This window comes from Pleurodeles waltl, chromosome 7 (genome assembly GCF_031143425.1).
Source record: "Pleurodeles waltl isolate 20211129_DDA chromosome 7, aPleWal1.hap1.20221129, whole genome shotgun sequence".
Taxonomy (NCBI): Eukaryota; Metazoa; Chordata; class Amphibia; order Caudata; family Salamandridae; genus Pleurodeles; species Pleurodeles waltl.
The window spans coordinates 31,991,110-32,010,913 of NC_090446.1; the positions used below are offsets into that span (position 1 = coordinate 31,991,110).

Sequence of the window (19,804 nt, forward strand, 5' to 3'; positions counted from 1 at the left end):
TCTCTGCTACAAGGAAAACCTTACCTTTCCAAACCAAGATAAAATAGGAACCTAGGACATTTCCTGTGGGATGAACCGATTGATACATAGTGGTGGGTAGAAAGCATGGCTAAAAGAAATGTGTTTTAGAGAAGAGAGTGAAACAATTAGAGTTTTTATCTCCCCCATATTATCTCTTTTCACTCTCTTATTCACTCTAATTTCCTCTCTGCTATTCGCAGGCCCCACCACTTCCTTTTCCATCCAGAAAGCACAATCACATCACATAAAAATAACTGTGGTTACTCGAAATGCAGATGATTGTGGAAACACGATGCAAAAATGTTGTAGCTAACCTTCAGCTCAATGCCACATATATACTTTCACAATTGATGTGTTATTTTACATTACATCCGTGGGCATGTGGGAAACATCTGCTAGAATATGTTCTACTACCTCCACAAAAAGATATGCAAATAAAAATTAAGTTGTGCTTGCAGTACTGCCTTTACAAACTAAGCAGTTACATCAGTGCCTGACCCCAAGATGGGTGGTGGGAAGGCATGCAATTCCTCACCATTATGCTTGAAGAAATAAGGAAGTACCATATGCTGACGATTAATAGCTAAACTCCATTGATGATGCATCAGTGTTGTATTTCTCATCATGCACCAGTCACAAAGCCTATAATAATTTATTTCATAGTACGTTCTATTTCGATGATACATCCAAAAGCAGGGACGAAGGTATCAATTGTACAGCAGGTGCAATGTCAGCGGAGCCCTGCGATTGGGAGGCCCACTAAACCCCAATTAGAGCTGTCCTTACTGTCAAACCCAGGGATGGGGGGTATTTTCCTTACTGACTTTGGATCACATGGTACCCTTGCTACACCACTGTCCAAAAGGTCAACCAATTGATGCAGAGTCTTCATGAGAGCCAAAACTACTAGTGGGCTTGGCCTGGAGAGCAGATAATATCTACGTCGTTTCCTTAGGGCAAGAGCTGTGAATACAAGTTGAACCTTGGTGTCCTTCACTTGAAGCAGCTCCTAAGGTCTGACCCTATTCTTCTTCCCAGGAGGATCTTCTTGTGAAGTTTGCCCTAGCGGATGGCTCCTATCTGGTGGACGGTGCTTCTTCTTCTCTGAGGTTCAAAGGTCCTGGCAGTCCAGCTGGGAGCACTGTCGGTCACAGACATCCAACCTCCTTGTGCTTCAGGATGAGACTGAGATGGTAAGACATTCCTTGTACAGATGTTGCCATCAAGGAAGTTTCCCAAGAAATGTTCAACAGTCATGTCAATATGTATTGGGATACAAGTGTGTGATCAATGTCAAAATGACTAATTCATCTCGTATGCTTCGGGCAGAGAAGTGTATCCACAATACATGCATTGTATTTGATAATGAATATTCTGTGCAATCTGTTTCTTCTTCTGTTGTATTATATTGTAGAGTTCTTTCTTGCTGCATTATTGACAGTGATACTATATTATAAGGACCTTCACATGTGTACGTTTCCATCTATTGGTACCAGCGATCGTACTGCATTAAAAAACGTATGGGAACTTTGATCCTGGATCCAATGGGAGCGGAGTCATTGAGCATGGGGACAGGATCAAAACGTGGCTAAAAAACCCCAAAATATTCACCAATTATTTTGTTGGTCGTTAACCTTCAAGTAACTGCATGTAAAATAACACTCACCTTCACTGAACGATAAATGCATGTTAAAGTAATAATTGAGATATGCACTAGTTTACGTTGTGAAACCTTTATTAGTTAATATGATCACTGCAGATTTCTCTGCGCATAACCAGAGAGAGACAGAATTGAATACTAGTTGGTGCAGTGGGAGATAGTGACTTTTGCTTTTGTATTACAAGTTCCCATTCTGTGACAGAAAGCACTTAAATATATATGACAATATTTTAAAGTTGCATTAGATACAGTATACAATAGGCTGCCACAAAGTGCACAACAAGATTTAGGTTTAAGATAAAAAAAGTGCTTCCAAAATATAGATCTGAGTATTATGCAAACATTGTTATAACTGCCCATTAAAAGGATGCGCTCCAGAGCTCATCAAGGCACATAACAATACCTCTTCAAGTGACTTCATCAATTAAAGCCAAAATCAGATTCCAAGTCTATACAATTTCAGACTAACCAAGTGTTCACAGTTAAATCTCTTTCAGGCAGTAGGCACCCTGGCAAGAAGGCCTGTTTCTTGTTCAGCTCTCTGCCTCTCCCAGGCTTGACAGTTCCTGGAGACTCTCTCCTCTTCCACTTCAGCTGAAGCATCTCGAATGCAGAATTAACTTTCCCGGGGCTGTTGCTTTTTAACATAGAGTAGGGGAACTGTTTTTGACAAATTAAAAAAAGTATGAGCATGTAGTGCCCTGCAGATCCGACCCACTTTGACCCCTGGTTGGTAATGGTATAGAGAAAACCTGCCTTGTGATCACCATGACAAATGAAATATAAGTTAAGATTTGATTCTGCTGCCCATATACACTGAACACTAAATGGCTCACTCTGAGTGATTTCAGAAAAACAAGCAAGACTTTGCTCTCATTCAAAGACCCTCTGCAATATCCCTGCAGTCTGTCACAAAGCAGAACTGAACCCCTGAACACATCGAGACCTTCTCAAAAGTTCCAAAGGTACACACCTGGAATCTGGGACAGATTTCAATTCTGTCATGGTAGAGCATTCCAGTGTGACCATGTAAGTGCCATTTTGATGAATTTGTCAATGCTGCCAGTACTTCTCTTTTGATGCTGTGTGTACTATGGGTATTGACATTTGTAACAACAAATGTGCAGTTCCCCTGGTTGGAAAAAGTCATGTTTCACTGAAATGCTAGTATTGATCAGTCTCATTTGGAGTTTGGCAGATGGGATACTCTGTGAAAACGTTGTGAATATCCTGTCAGCCATATTGATAAAGACTATAATGCACTTGAAATATGGAAGCCAGGACATCCACCATGCTTGTGATGGACATCCCATCCACTATGCTCTAAATAAAGCCTTATGTGTTCAATTCATGTTTAGTTTGCTCCTGTTTATAGTCAAGTTAACTCCAACTCATATTGTGAAAATGAGAGAAGATACACCTTGAATAACTCCTGAGGGATGTAAGTACTTTTTGAAATTAGCTAATTTCCAATCATTAACTTATAAAAAAAGAGCCTACAGTATTGCTGAGCCTTCCTAACCTTGGATTATCCCCTCCCCTTACCAGGTAAGTTCATGTCCTCAACTTGTTTTGATGGTCATAATGCCAGGAAATTAGTGACAATATTGCACTCAAATATTGCATGCTACATAATGGGTAGATAATGACCTTCGCCTCTGTCCTGCACAATTATCTTACATGGGATCCTGTTGAGTCATTTTTTCAATTTTGAAATAGTTAAATTAAAAATCAGTAAATAGTAACTCGCACTTTAATTGCAACGTATCATTTAAATATTCTCCAACTTCATGCTTAATAGTCATAAACCTGTCCTTTACAATTTTTAGAAATGATTTTTCTGATGTATTAAAATTCTTTGGTCCTGATAATGACCGTGTGGTCATTCCCAGGAAGAAACGCTGTGGACAATTTGGCTTGGAAACTCTGAACCTCATATACAAGCATCCTGCAACACTGGAGCATCACATTTTATGATGGTCCTGTGGCCCAGGCCTCTCAGTCATATCTATGAGGCAACACAAAGTCACCCTGCATGGCTTTGCATGGCATCATAGATATGGAGTGAGGCAAGGCAGCGCAAAGCACTGCCTTGCCTTACTGTACATCAAGGAGGCGTTCCATGGGCGTTGCAGTGAGTTTTCCCACACAATACCCACGTATCTGTAAACCTGGAAATGTGTCAAACTGTGTGCCTCCCCAGAGGAGGCGTAACAGGGAGAAATAACTTTATTTTAACTCGGTTTTTCCTCTTTCTATGTCTGCTGCATTCTGCATCACACATAGTAAGAATCAAACATCTCCATTGATTGTTTTTGTGCATGAAGTGTAGGAGGCTGGCCCACTATGTAGTATACAAAGCTAGGCACACTGTGCAGGGAGTCCAGGCAACCACACCTTGTAATACAGAGGTAAAAACTAGATCACCTTGGTCGAGCAGTTAGGCCAATCTTGGAGAAGTGCAAAGCATCTGTTGAACTCACAGTATCAATCATGCAACTCACACATTTGAAGGAATAACTTGAGACCAATTTACAAAAATTCAGTCAGTGAAGAGACCCTCACTAGTTTGCTGGTTTCCTCTTTAATGCAGAGTGGTACCTCCACCCTGGAGGGAGTTCTTGGGAGACTGGCAAAGCCTGACGGTCCTCTTGGTTTCTTGATGTCAGTCCAGTTATCCAGCAGCTCCTCATTGGCAATTGCCAGGTCCTGGGTGCAGCAGGTAGAATTTGGTAACTTTTCTCTGTGCAGCAGGACCACAGTTATCTTGCCTTGGATCTTCTTTGTGCTGGTCTTCCTTGTGCCCCTCAAATCTGATTTCTTGGTCTAGAGACACCCACTAAATACTGAATTTAGTCAGCATTTTAGGGGGTACCTATTAGTGTCCAATGGGACACTTAACTTTGGTTGGCTACACCCACCATAGTGGCCACTTTCTGTGGGAAGGGTCACTTCCCTAACCCTGATTGGCTATTTTTCTTCTATCTAAGATGGAGGAAAATAAATGGAGTGTCCACCTCGCAGACAACACCTTAGGGGTGGTGCATGTCAGGTGGGACCACTCCTCCTATCCTTTGTGTGGTTTGCTGCCTTTGCTCCAGCCAAAAGTGGGGGTTTGCAAAGGAGTTGATCATCTGCTGCTAGCTGCTGGCCTGGAGGTCACGTTTCGAAGGTGGTAAGCCCTTTGAAGCTCACCGCCAGGGCAGAGCACATTCCAGAGGGAGGTGGTGTTAGCACCTTCACCCAGGAAGCATCTTACAAACCAGAGAGACAGGGCTCTCCCCCAAGGTTTGTAGATTGGGTGTCTGGAGGTGTCAGGCTGGATATAATCAGTCAGCAACCATGCCAGGCTGGTAAGCTTTTGCAGGGAGCACCTCTAAGGGGACCCCTGGGTACATTTAGGGATAAATCCAATGCTGGTACCAGTTTGGATTGATCATTCTAAGTGTTTGATACCAAACAACCCAGTGTTACTCACGAAGTCCCAGGTTTGGCAAGGACACAGTGAGGGCATATTGCTCATGCAGTATGCCCTCATCTATAATATGGTGAACCCTGCATTAGGGTGATAAGGCCTGGCAGAAGGGTGTCTTACCCATAGTAAATTCAGTGAATGGTGAACAAGGCACACAGGCAGCGTACAATGTTGAGTTTAAGTTTTAGGTGTGCACCAGGACACTCAGCCTACAATGGCAGTGCTGGGTGCATCTGGATGCATAGCCCTAGAGGGTGGCACAATCGTTGCTGCTGCCCTCAGGGCCTACCTATAGCACCCTGTGCCCTGGGTACCTATGTACCTTTTTACTAGTGACTTATAGTGGTAGCTAAGGTGTATCCAATTGTGCCAATTCATCACAACCATTTTAGGGAAAGAGCTCTGGCCCAGGGAACCTGGTTAGCAGGGGTCCTGGGCACTACAACTTCTAGGCTACATCAAACATCAGGCAAAAGGTGGGGGCTAACCATGTCAAAAAGAGGCCTTTTCTCAGATGAAGGTGGTCCTTCCATCACAAAAAAACAATTGTCCAAACAACGCAGACACACTTGCACAAAGGTGCAAGGGTGCCTGCATTGGTGTTAGGCACCAGTTTGTGAACCAGCAGAAGGTTCAGAAATGTGCTGGATTTCATTAATACAGTGAATACCTGCCTTTTGCTTTTGACACAGGGCAGCGTAGCAAAGTGACGTGCTGTGGTATGCTGCATTGTGGCAAAAGTGAGGCCTTCTGTGCCCAAATTAGACTTGCTAGAATATCATAACATGTTGTACCTACTTCCATGAAAATGTCTTTTTGCATGAAAACCCTCATATTTTCGACATAAACTAAAACCTAAATCCTACTTTTCAACGTAAATAATTCACTCCTAAGCATGGATATATGGCAGGCTGCCATGTATTTAAAAGTAGGATATATAAAAGCTTTGACATTTATAAGAAGTTAACATGCTCTTCGAGCTGAGACAAAAGCTGTGCATATGGGGAGGTTTTGTGTTTTTTTGACAGATGACATCTGGGCTGTGCCAAGAAACTTAATTTGCTTCAAAGTGGCCTACAATGCCATGTGTAGATGTAACTAACACCCGTGACAGCCCTATCCTTTGTCCTACTAGTTAACCAGACATCAATCCCAGTGGGAGACGTACTGTCCCCATAACTAGTTTTGAGTGGCCACAAAGGAAGGGTTGCTCATTTACCTGGCCACACCTCTTGGATTGGCATAAGAGCTCAGTATTGGAGCAAAATGGTTCTGCCATGTTGTTTTTAGGTAGAGAGGGGCGGTTTGGGATTGTTTCAGTATGGGAAACATTAATTGCTGCAAAAATGGTTGGTGTTATCCCTGGGAAATGTTGTAGGAGGCTGGCCTGGTTCATAGCGGGAACTTCGGGTACTTACACCTTATACCAGGTCCAGTTATCCATTATTAGTGAAATGTAGTAGTGTTATAGCAGCTTAAGCTGATAGAGGTAGCTGTAGTAGAGCAGCTTAGGCTGAACTAGGAGACATGCAAAGCTCCTGTAATACCACTATAGTTACACAGTACTTATACACAAGTAAAGACAATACTCAGTGTTACCAAAAATAAGGGTAGTTTATTTTAGTGCCACAAGGCCACTAATATCTGAGAGGCAATATTCCTTCTGGAGGGAAGTATTATACACAATATATACACTAGACAAAAAAATAAGGTAAGTAAATAGTCATAGGGTAATGCAAACAATAAGAAATACTATAGAATGCAATAGGAGAAAATAGGTCTAGGGGCAACACAAACCATATACTAAGAAAGTGAAATGCGAACCACGAATTCACCCCTAGACAAATGTAGTGTGTAGAGAATCACTGGGAAAGTAAGAAAACCACAAAGGTGAGTAAAATACCCCACCCCAGAGCCCAGGAAAGTAGGAGTGAAGTACTACAAGTTTCCTTGGACACACTAGTAGTGATTAGAGTTAATACAAGAACCAAGCAAGACTGCAAGCAAAAAATGGTTGATTCGTGGACTTGAAGACCTGTAAAAAGAGGAGACCAAGTCCAGAAGTCGCAGAAGATTCCAGGAAGGACAGGAGCCCCTGCCAACCTAGAAGATGGTGCAAAAGAAGAGTCTCCAGTTGGAAGAAGACTGCAGAAGAGCACCAAGGAAGATGGCTACGGGTTCCTACATGATGCAATGGATGTCCCACGTGGAGATGTTGGATGCAGGCGAGTTTGGACACTGGATTCATCTAACAAGCCTTGGTTCAAGCAATGTTGCAGATTGCATCAAAGTGGCACTGCCTGGACCCAGGAGGGACCTGGGGGCCTCAACGTGGACTAAGGAGGCAGAGGGGGCTCCCAACACTGGAGGGAACCCACAGATGATCAGGCAGCACCCATGGAGGTCCAAGGACACAGGGACAAAGAAGGTGCAAATTGCGGTTGTTGCAGCACCTCAAAAGAAGGTCCCATGCCGCTGGAGAACAACTCAGTTGAGCGTTGCAGGATAGAGTGCTGGGGACCTGGGCCAGGCTGTACATGAAGAATTGTTGCAAATAGTGCACAGAGGCCTCAGGAGGTGAGGATGAAGCAGTGCAAAGGGGTACTCTTGCAAACGGGGAAGGCAAGCTCTTACCTCCTCCAAATTTGGACAGCAGGACCTTAGGTCAGTCTGTGTCAAAGGGGTCCACCCCCTGTGTTCCAAGGAGCATGCTCGTTGCCAGGAGAGGATTCCAAGAGAACTGGTTGTCGTCTTAGAAGGTGGCTGCTGGAGCAGGGACGTGACTCCATCACTCCACGGGAGATTTCTTCAGTCCTTCTGGTGCAGGGTGAAGTCAGAGAGTCCCCAGAGCGTACACACTGTGGAAACTGTTGCAGTTGCTTCCTGGAGCTGAAGTTGCAGAGTCGAAGTAGCCCTTCTGGATACTTTGTTGCAGTTACAGTGGTTCCTGGAGTAGTCTGCGGTCAATCCGAGGTCAGAGGATGAAGTAGTATTTGCAGAGGATTCCTGATGGGAATTTGCAAGCAGAATCTGAAGAGAAACCCACAGGAGAGACCTTAATTAGCCCTGAGAGGGGGATTGGCTACCTTATGAGGTATGCACCTATCAGGAGGGATCTCTGACATCACCTGCTGGCACTGGCCACTCAGAGGCCTCCAGAGTGTCCCCACACCTTGGAAAACAAGATGGCTGAAGCCTAGGACACACTGGAGGAGCTCTGGGCACCACCCCTAGGGTGATAATGGACAGGGGAGTGGTCACTCCCCTTTCCTTTGTCCAGTGTTGTGCCAGAGAAGGGACTGTGGGTCCCTGGACAGGTGTAGACTGGCTTATGCAAGGAGGGCACCATCTGTGCACTTCAAAGCCTTTCCAGAGGCTCTGGGAGGCTACCCCTCCCAAGCCTGTAACACCCTCCTCCTAAAGGAAATGCTTTGTTCTGCCATTCTGGGACTGAGCTGCTCAGGCCCCAGGAGGGCAGAACAGTGTCTGAGAGGTGGCAGCAGCTGTAGCTGCAGTGCAAGCCTCAGAGAGCTGGGGTCCATGGTGAAGCCCCCAGGGTGCATGGAATTGGCTCTCCAATATCAGATTTGGAATGGGGGACAATTCCATGATCTTTGACACCTTACATTGCCATATTCAGAGTTACCATTGTGAAGCCACATATAGGTATTGACCTATATGTAGTGCACACGTGTAATGGCATCCCTGCACTCTGTAGTCTGGGGATTTGGCGCTGGACAGCGTGGGGGCCCCTTTGCTAGTGCAAGGGTGCTCTCACACTTTGTAACTTTGCACCTTGCCTTCAGTAAATAAAGGTTAGATATATAGGTGACTTATAAGTTACTTAAGTGCAGTGAAAATGGCTGTGAAATAGTGTGTGCACTATTTCACGCAGGCTGCAGTGGCAGTCCTGTGAAAGGGTTTGTCTGATCTCCTTATGGGTGGCAAAAGTAATGCTGCAGCCCATAAAGATCTCCTGGAACCCCAATGCCCTGGGTACCTAGGTACAATATACTAGGGACTAATAATGGAGGTCCAGTGTGGCAGTTGGAATCAGGAAATGAAGTCAGTAGCCTATAGTGATAAATTTAGAAGCAGAGCGAGCATAAGCACTGAAGTTCTGGTTAGCAGAGCCTCAGTGACACAGTTAAGCACTACTGACAACACACACATTAGGCCACAAACTATGAGCACTGGGGTCCTGGCTAGCAGGATCCCAGTGACACAGTAAAAAAACACTGCCACACTCTCACAAAAAGGCCAAAAGTGGTGGTAACCATGCTAGAGAGGCTTCTTTCTCACAAATGTTTCTGTATTCAATATGGAGGGACCAGGAGTCACCCCATCCACAGGCTAGTGCCATATGACAAACCTGGGCACCCTCCGCAGTTCAATACTGGACCTGTGGCAGACAGAAGAAGCACTGCAACTCTTAGGGCTGGATCTGTTCTCACTTGCATACAGGACTAAGTTGTGGACTCCAAGGTTCAGTTGTCTGACCTCCGTTTAAGCTACAAGGGCATAGTAGCTACAATAAGCCCACTTACTTGGAAGAGCTCAGCTGAACAGTTTCATCTGGACCTGCCTTTAACCCTGCTGGTGGCTTCTGTTGTAGTGAGTCCTAACCCCAAGTGCTGTTTCTAATGTCCTAGAACCCTTGGTTAGTGTTAAAATGTATTCCTTATGCCTAACCCTAAAATTTGGACTTAGAAACTGTTTGTTTATTTTTTGACTGGAGAACTGTTGAGGGACCGGAACCAACCTGTCATCCGATCCACCAAAGTTGCATCCCCAGGGGCCAGACTTCTCTGCACTGCTCGCTAGGTTTTTCTCAGCAGCAGCAATCCCATATCATTGGGTCTAATGTTGAACCCTCCTTGGCTACAGCCCTGCCTTGCTGAGGAAATTCAACTTCCAGGAAAGACTCTAATTCCAAAGAAATTAAAGGAACTTTGGGCCCGAGGTCGAGCAGCATTTAAGCATTTAAGTGATGTCAGTGATTTTCTTGGTGCGAACTTCAGACTTTTCCCACTCTGAACTTTTCCCGCTTTCATTGATGGCTTCACTGAGACCTCATTCTTCATCAATCCAAAGTTAATCAGCCAGTCTTCGGATCCAACCTGCAGTCTTGCTGTTTTGAAGACTCCCTTTCCTGAAATCCGGCCATCATTTTACACTATGTCACTGATGCAAGCCCTTTACTGTGCTGTTAATGCTGTACATAGTCCGAACGCCAAATGTGAGGATTTGGGTGTACTATATGATATGGCTCTGGTGCCTTATCATGTATTACACTCCCATAAACCATCTTGGGTCCAGCCAGGTACATTTACTTAACCTTCGCTCAACCCTGGATAGCTATGGCTTTGAGCAACAAGGCTCAGCAAAGGAACAATGTGTAAAGCATTTAACAGCACCAAACAAAGGCATAAAAAAGTCACTCAACACAAAAGAAACAAGAAGCCAATTATAAAAATATATTATATTTTTATGAATTTCTAGAGACCTTGATCATCAAAATGCCATGGGGGTTCCGGAGAGACTGATACGTTTGGAAACTTTTAAAAAGTTTGAAAAAGTTAGTCTGACAACTCTGGTCCGAATTAGGTGACCAAGTCCTGCAGGATAGAGGTCTAGGAGGCCGTAAAACATACTTTGGACAGCTACGTTACCACCAGAGTGATAATAAATAGAGATTCAAACTTAATAGGACTACGACATAGACTTCAATGGAGAGGTCCTGATGCTGAGGGATGCAGACAAAAGATGCTCAAATGATGCTCCGATTGTGGTGTGTTCGATGGAGCTGTCTTTGTGGTGATTTCTCTGTCCACGAATGGAGTGGAGCGCCCTTGGCATTTTGACCCCACCCACTGCCATGGTTTCTGTGATTTCTGTACCGCCGAGAAAACCATAGCGGTAGGCACTATCAGTGCCAGGGAATTCCTTCAGAGGCACTGATAGGGGTCTCCCCCGCCCCGCTCCCCAGAGTCCTCCCCCACCCTCCCCCATTCAGCCCCCTACATATACACACATACATGCACACCCATACACACACGCATTCCCACATTCACGCACGCATGCATACATTCATACACACACACAGCAACACTCAATAACATACATCCAGGCACACACGCAATCACACGACACAACATGCACGTATACACACACCCATTCATGCACACACGCATTATACCCACATGCATGCATTCAAACACAGTCATACCCACCACCACACATGTACACAACACCCCCCACCTCTCTCTCCTGTCGGAGAACCCAACTTACCTGCTTGCAGGTGGTACCCAACTTACCTGTTTGGAGGGGGTACTCCGGCAGGAGACGGGACGTGGTGGCGGCCTTTTGCTGGCAGCAGCACCACATTTCCACCGTCCGTCGCCATGACCGTAGCTGGAATTCCACCAGCCTTCTGGTGGAATTCCGGCTACGGTCATAATTCGGTGGGTGGTCGGTAGCCAAGGCGACGGTATGTTGGCGGCCGTCGCGGTAGGTGGCATTTGCCACAAATCTTTTAATGAGGGCCAATATATTTCATTTAACAAAATACAGTTCCCTGCCAAAGGACTCCATAGGCCTTCCTTATGGGAGACTTACATGTAGTGTTAAGGGATAGGGTGGTTTTACCTTAGGTTTAAAAGGCAAAGTTGAACTGGCGGTGTAAAACTGTCCTTCTAGTCTGCAGTGGCAGGCTGGGAGCCGTTTTGCACCTTGCGACCTGAAGGTTGGCATCAACTGTGCTGCAGCCATGCGTAGACACTCAGGGTCTGATTTAGCGCTTGATGGATGGGGTTACTATGTCACAAACATGATGGATATTCTGTTTGCTGTATTACAATTCCATTATATCCTGTTGAAGTTATAATACAGCGGACAAGATAACCGTCATGTTTGTGACGGAGTAGCCCCTTCCCCAAAGTCTAAATCAGGCCCTCTATCTTACATGCCCTGGGTACTATATACTAGGGACTTAGAAGAGTCAGGCCTTGCCAGTTTGAGTGTTTCCAATTCAACATGCAATTTGTATGGGGTTAAAACATTGGGACTGAGGTGTGGTTAGCAGGTATCAGTGCACTCTCAGAGTTAAAAAAAATAAATAAATAAAAAAAGCAGCTAATAGTCCAAATGGCAGAAAAAAAGTGTGGAAGTGGGGCCTGTCAAAAGCCTGTTTCCTTACACCAAGTTGCTATCAAAACCAGTGACAGAAAAATAAAAAGGTAATTGGTTTTGATAGGATTTCGGGGTATATTATGGCATGGGTGAGAGACCTTACCACATATTGCACTCGCAAAACTATGTTGGGTCCAGTAAGGCTTGTTTGTAAAACCTTTATCTCAACCCTCCGTAGCTGTGTCTTTAAGCAGCAAGGCTTAAACAAAGGATCTAATGTAAACCATTTAGAAGCACCAAGCAACAAAATAAGAAAGTCACAATACAAAAGAAATCTGAGACCAATTTATAAAAATAGATTATATTTTTATAATTTTTAGACAAAAATAGCAATATCCACTGAAGGGTTCTGGAGACATAGGGGGTCATTCTGACCCTGGCGGTCCATGACCGCCATGGCGGAGGGCGGCGGAAGCACCGCCAACAGGCTGGCGGTGCTTCCTGGGCTATAAAAGGGGAACCGGCGGTTTCCCGCCGGTTTTCCCCTGGCCCAGGGAATCTGCCATGGCGGCGCTGCGTGCAGCACCGCCATGGGGATTCCGACCCCCTTCCCGCCAGCCTGTTTCTGGCGGTGTCCACCGCCAGAACCAGGATGGCTGGAACGGGTGCCTTGGGGCCCCTGGGGGCCCCTGCACTGCCCATGCCACTGGCATGGGCAGTGCAGGGGCCCCCTAACAGGGCCCCACAAAGATTTTCACTGTCTGCTTTGCAGACAGTGAAAATCGCGACGGGTGCCACTGCACCCGTCGCACCCCAGCAACTCCGCCGGCTCCATTCCGAGCCGGCTTCATTGTTGAAGGGGCTTTCCCGCTGGGCCGGCCGGCGGTCTTCTGGCGGTCGCCCGCCGGCCCAGCGGGAAAGCCGGAATGGCCGCCGCGGTCTTTCAGCGGGAACCGCTTGGCGGGCGGCGACCGCTGACCGCCGCGGTCAGAATGACTGCCATAAACTTTTAAGTAAAGCTTAAATCATGGCTTTGTAGGCCAAAGTGCAAAGACACATTGGTAACCACAAAGTTTGAATCTTTGAAAAGTTTGAAAGAGATGTGTTTGGCTACTCCGTCTCCAATGCTGTGATCATTTCTGATGGGGAGAAGGTCAGGGAGGCTAATAAGTAGTATTTACACAGTTACCTGGCCACCAAAGCACTCTCAATTCCAATTCCAATTCCACACTTTATAACACGACCACCATAGACTTCAATGTAGGGTTCCTGACGCTGCGGATGTAGGATACTGAGTATGCTGAAAGATTCTCTGAATGCTGTGCAGTCCACTGGGTGTCCTTGCTGTTATCCCGTGGTCCATGGTAAGGTAGGGTGAGTTTGGTCACAGGAGTCGATGTCCCTTGAGCAAGTAGAAGGCCAGCTGCTGCTGGGCTACCAATCTTCGTACACAGCTGTCCAGCAGTATTCTTTGGTGAAGGATGGTGGCACATTTGTTGACCAATCTGGACTCAGATGACACTCCCAGGTCCTGCAGACCTGGGTGCAACTTTTGGCCGTTGAGGATCGGTCTCTTGGGTTGCCTATTGGTGGTCAGCAGTGAATCAATGAATATAGATACTGACTTGCTGGTAGCGGCTTCAGTTTTGATGGTCCTGGTGCTGGTTCCAAGTGGTCAGCAGACTGGCCCCTTGCAGTCACTTTTTTGTTCTGGGGCTCGGGAGCAAATCTTCCAGGATCCACAGGCACAGTACTCCCTTTGCTAGCCCAAGGTGCGGCATGTGCAGCCAAGCAGTCAGTGCAGCCTCTATTGCTACGTCCAAGGGTCAGCAAGGCAATGATTCTCCAGTTCTGCTGTGCTCTGAGGTTTAGGGTGTCATGGGTGCCATACTTAAGCCTAGAAAGTGCCCTGGGGAATGATGCGATCACTAGCCAATGATCTACCAGTATCCCCCCACCCTGTGACAACTTCCTGCTATGTGGGACATCTAGCAATTCCAGAGTGCACTATTCTGCCCACTCTCAAGATGTCTGTTCCCTTCCTTGTATGTCAGGAGCTTGGTAGCCCTCAGTAGAGGTGTGGGTACTTGTGGGCTACATGCCTCTGGCCACTGGTTTCCCCTCTCTGTTCCAGCCACCAGCTTGTCTACCTAAACAAAGGAGCACTCCTAAATGAGTGTCATTACCATTTGCCCACCAAAGGCGAAATGGCCTTTGAAGCTTGCCTTTTGGGCCAATACCCTGTGTGGCTTCCTGCAAGGCATGTGGGGGGGATAACACCTATCTCTATAGCAGGATCCTATTGTTTCTGGGCCTGGGAGTCATTCATAGTTCATACTACTCCCCAGGAGGGCAGAAGGCTGTCTGGTGACTGCCAGCTGGGCCAAGCGACTGGACAAACTGCGCAACAGAGTGGCAACTTTCTAAAAGTTGCCTTTCATTAAAAGTGATATTACATTCAACTTGAATATCAGGTCGGGTTTAATCCCACAATTAATTTGACACCTAAAGGTACCCATTTTAGTAGTCTCATTCGGAAGTTAGACGATCTAAGAGGCCAGCTGGTACCTTAGTGTTAGCCAATAGGGCTACTATCTTTTCCTCAGCAAAAATTGCAATTTTTTTTTTCTGTTAAGACATATTAAAACGGTATGTACTACTTAATAATATACAACTCCCTGCCTTAGGGCTCAATAGGCCTTCTTTAGGGGAGACATATATATATATCGTTAAGTGAAGTGTCGGCTTGCCATTGGTTTGAAGGGAAAAGTCGAAATGGCAGTTTTAAAACGGCTCCCAGCCTATAGAAAAAGGCTGGGAGCCATATTGTACTTTGCCAAACACAGGTTGGAACAATCAGTGCCTCAGCCCTCGGTGGACACTCCAACTTACATGCTCTGGGTACCCTTAGTACCATATACTAAGGACTTATAAGTAAGTCAGCTTATGCCAAATGGGGGTAGCCAATTCAATGTAAACTTTGTAATGGGTTGGAACACTACCACTGAGCTGATTTCTGGTTAGCACGCCTCTGCACTCCGAGTTGAAAGACCAGTAGCTAGGATTCCAAATGGGGGCAAAAAGTGGAAGGTGTACAAACCTGCAAAATGCCTGTTTCCTCACCAGTTTCAACAGAGCATGGATGTAACAGACACGTCTCTTATCCCATTGCTGGTGACAGTGGGATTTAAATCACTTAGCACCGATGAGCCTAGGCAATTAGATAAACCCCCTGGCCTCCTCTACCCCTGCCTTTTCCTCTTGTACAAACCATTATTGTTGCAATGTGGTATGAAGTACTTTTGATAATGAAGTGTGCAGTAGGTCTGCCACTGATATTACACAGACAGGGGAGTTGCTTTGTCAATGTGATTCAGTGGTGTGAATATCAAATTTCCTAACTAAAAAACGCAGTATTGGAGGAGTGAGATGACCAAGATTTGGGATGGATCATTCCCATGAGTAACAGGGTCAGTACTGATTATCATCAGGAGGGCCTCTGGAGTGGCACAGTGAGAGAAAAACGATGGGGTAGAACGCTACCCCATTGGTTAGATTATTTGAAAGAATTTGCCCCATCACCTTTTGGGAGTTTGATTGCTAGTAGTATGCCTGAAAACCCAAGATTGGCACAGGTTTTAAGCCTACTACTGCCAATGTTTCTGAATTCCAAAAAGGTCTAAATTAGCACTGATTTAAGGAATACTTCCATGGGTGTAGATTTAACATTTTTTCGGTAAACCATCACTATATATATTTAGGTTCCTGATCCGCAAATTAACACAATAAAACCTCTTAACAATGAGGATGATGAGAAAACCCAAGACAGAGAGAGCAGGCCCAACATGGGCCCCCAGACCCAACTACCAAGCCAAGAGTGAATTTATTTAGGGTGTCACACTTCAAACACCCCTGTTTAAGCTACACCCCTGAGTGTAAACCCTGTAGTTCACTACAGAGGTTACAACATAAGTAGGGTATTTTATAGGGCCTTCATTGAACCTACAACTAAATGATAGACACCCGATAAAGTGAATGACTTTCCATTCCATCAAAAATGTGATCGACGTGATAAGGTAGTTTTCTCTTCCACTCCTTGTTCCCTTTCTCCTTCTCCTTCAATCTAAGATTTCAGAAACATAGCACCAGCTTGGTGTGATCTTCTAAGCATAAAAACATGTGGATGTAAGAAGCATTTGTTAGTGGCATTGGGCATAATAGGGAGTACAGCTAGTGGCTCAGATTCATCCCTATAAATGAAAAACATTTTCATTGCGCCAATATTTAGGTCCTGCAAGGGGTCTGGAAAGCGCTATATAAACAACCATACAATATCACAAAATTATCCCTTTCAGGATATACTGGACAGGAAGCGAGATGACGCAGACTTCCTCTGGACGGGGTTTCGCTTCAGCAAGACAAAGAACTGGTGGATTTGGCCCAACGACTCCTTGGTGCAAGGCCACAAGTATGCAACTTTAAACCATATGATCAGTGCTAGGAGAAAACTGTTTCATGGTATGGTGATCTGCAGACCTGGAAGAGTGTATACATATAATTGTCTTCCTAACCCCTATGTATAATTAGACATGTCACAGGCAGTGCGACTGCAATTACGCAACAATGGAGAAACAAATAATGTGTCACGGTTCAAAAAATATCCTACAAAAAAATGCACTTTAGGCCATTTAGCATGGAGTAGTTTGTTGCAGTATGCTTTCACTAAAATGACACTTTTACGCACTACTGTCTAATCAACAATTAAAAGGCGAACATTTACATTTTACAAAGTTGCTGCCTGTGCTTTGCACCATATGTGCTGCTTTGTTAGGTAACTTTTGATCCATTAGAGCTAGAAACCTCACCAATTCTGCATAATATGGATTATTCTGCCAGTGCAGCAGACCTTGTTTGGTACACAGTTGTGTTGTGCATGTAAAATGGAGAGGGGTGGACTCAGAATGGGATTGTGATAATTAGAGCTAAAGTCAATGGCAATAAAGGAACTTTTGTTTGACAGTAGCCAAACAGTACAATAAACGATGAGGCACATTTACAAGAGATTTGCGTCACGTTTGCACCTCAGTCAAATTTATGAAGCCACACAAAGCCACTTTGAGTAGCCTCACAAAACTGGAGTAGCACAATGCAGAGGAAGGCGCTCTGTTACGCTACTCTTCACTAGGAAGGCATTCCATGGGTGTTGGGGTGGGTGTTTCCACACAACTCCCATGAACTTTGATGCATCCCCAGATTTGCAAGACTTTGTAAACCTGTGGATACGCTAAAACCTTATACCTCCCCGGATAGGTGCAACAAGGAGAAATATCTTTATTTCTTCTCATTTATATCTCTTTCTGTGTGTGCTGTATTCTGCAGCACTCAAAGAAAGAGGAAACTCTGTTATTGAGCCAGGTAGAGTAGCATGTTTGGGTGAAACAACTTGTCCCATTTAATTTCCCTTGCTGGCTGAGGTCAAAGTTGGCATAGGTTTGTGGGGTATTCAATGCCTGTAACATAGTTTGATAATTCCTGTACATGTCATCAGAGCGCAGTGCTTTACAGGCCATTACTATCTTTCTACATAAAAATGAGAAGCAGGGTTAAAGGTAACCATTGAATGTAGCCTCGAAAGGGGAGGAGCACATCACACAATCCAACTGGCTGCATTCTGCACTACTTAAAGCTACCTACTCACAGTGGTATACATGTTAACTGGGTTTGTCAGTTTTTATGACTATAAAAAAAGGCCTCTGAGTTAGCAAAGATGGGTAAATACCTTCAAGAAATCACAGATAGAAAAATACAGTCGGGTATATTCAAGTATACAAGGGTAGTTCACTCTGAGGTCTGTCTCTGAGAGTTTCCGTCCATGAGTGACAGTGGGGGGAGAGAGTGAGGGGTCCCTAGTTCAGTTTTCATTCCTGTGTAAGTTTTCTTCACCCCAGAGTGGTAACTTCTCGGAAATATTAGGTGATTTTAGGGCCTGATTTATAGTTTGGCGTATGGGGTTATTCTGTCACAAACCTGATGGATATCCTGTCTGCTGTATTACGATTCCATTACATCCTATGGAAATTGTAACACTGTCTCTAAATCAGGTCCTTAGTGCCCAATCAGATCACTGCTACCCTTCAGGCATGGTGGGCAAGCAGATTGTTGGAAAATGATCAGAGTACCCTAATAATACCAACAGTTTCACATTGAAGGGAACATCCAGTGAATAATGCCACAGTCAATTTGAAAGTCCCAGAAGATGTCTTCAAACAACTGAAGTTTCCACGGTCTTATTGTTGGTAATTGTTAGACATACAGAACAGCGCAAACAGAACACTGCAAGGCCCCTTCAACTGATAATAAGGCTGACTGAATGTCATTCTATAAGCTATGGTGCATTAAACAGAGCAGAGTTTTTATTTTTCTTCTAATTTCTTCCAGAGTGAGGATGCGAAGTGGAAACTTGTTGGACCAGGGGGATAGCTGTGGAGCCTACAGAGCACGCGAGATCCACCACGCTTCCTGTATGTCCTCGAATCAGTGGATATGTGTAAAACCAGCTTTTAGGTTTAGTTTGTGATGCAAACTTGTGACTCTAGGGCTCATATGCATCCATCAAATGTACACACCATGCATTAAACCTTTGGGGATGAAGATAAGTCAGTATGTTTTTACAGGGATGACAGAGCCCTTTCTTGTTTGTGGCAACACATGGTTCATGGACGTTTTGCAGCCTCAGGCAACAAAAGGTTTTGTTGCTCAAGCTGGGACACAACCCAATTGTGAGTTCCAAAGCAGCAGGTTTACAGCGATAACAGACAGGGCGCTGTGTCTTCATTACTGACTTATTCCATTTACTCTCCTGTTAAAAGCATTACACCCAACACACATCCCACTATGACCAAAGGTGACTTACATTCTCGGCATCTCAGTAGACACTCACTTAAATATCAGCTTTATGACATGCAACACCACAGAACACTCAATTTTGTTAGGATTCCACCCTGGACTAACACCTAGTACATGGGTTCACCAAGTTCGCCTAAATGCACACATATACACTTAAGGCAGCACAATGCAGGACACCCAGACTTCCAAAGGTGAATCTATCTGACTATTCCCCAGGGTCTAATTTAAGAAACGGTGCTCACCACTGTTAGTAAAGAAATACTGTGGAAAAAATGGATTGACTCTTTTGATGGAAACATAATACATTCCACAAAAGGGGGGCCTTTTGGTTTATTGCAATAGGCTGCTGTTTCTGGATATACAGGCATTTAATTTTACCTTTCCTCACTCCCAAGAAGATAGTAGTTACCAGGCTTACTCTGCTCAACCCAGGTTACAGAGTTAACATTAGAAACTCATCAGATACACAAACATTGTGTGCAATTAACTGGTACCAACTAGGCACAATTTGAAGGAACTCGGATCAGCTTGGGGTTTTCACAGATTTCACATATGGAGTGTGTTCTGAAAAACATTGTTTATTTAGACATCTTGACAATTTCACACTGCTG

At 44.9% G+C, this 19,804-nt stretch overlaps 1 long non-coding RNA gene across 1 annotated transcript; it reads left to right on the forward strand.

Annotated features, from left to right (window-relative positions):
- Nucleotides 1-1,073: 1,073 nt before the first annotated feature.
- Nucleotides 1,074-19,422, forward strand: LOC138247153 (uncharacterized). The gene is made up of 3 exons (XR_011194350.1): nucleotides 1,074-1,214; nucleotides 16,643-16,755; nucleotides 18,726-19,422. It is a non-coding gene; the product is annotated as an uncharacterized lncRNA (long non-coding RNA).
- The last annotated feature ends 382 nt before the right edge of the window (nucleotides 19,423-19,804 follow it).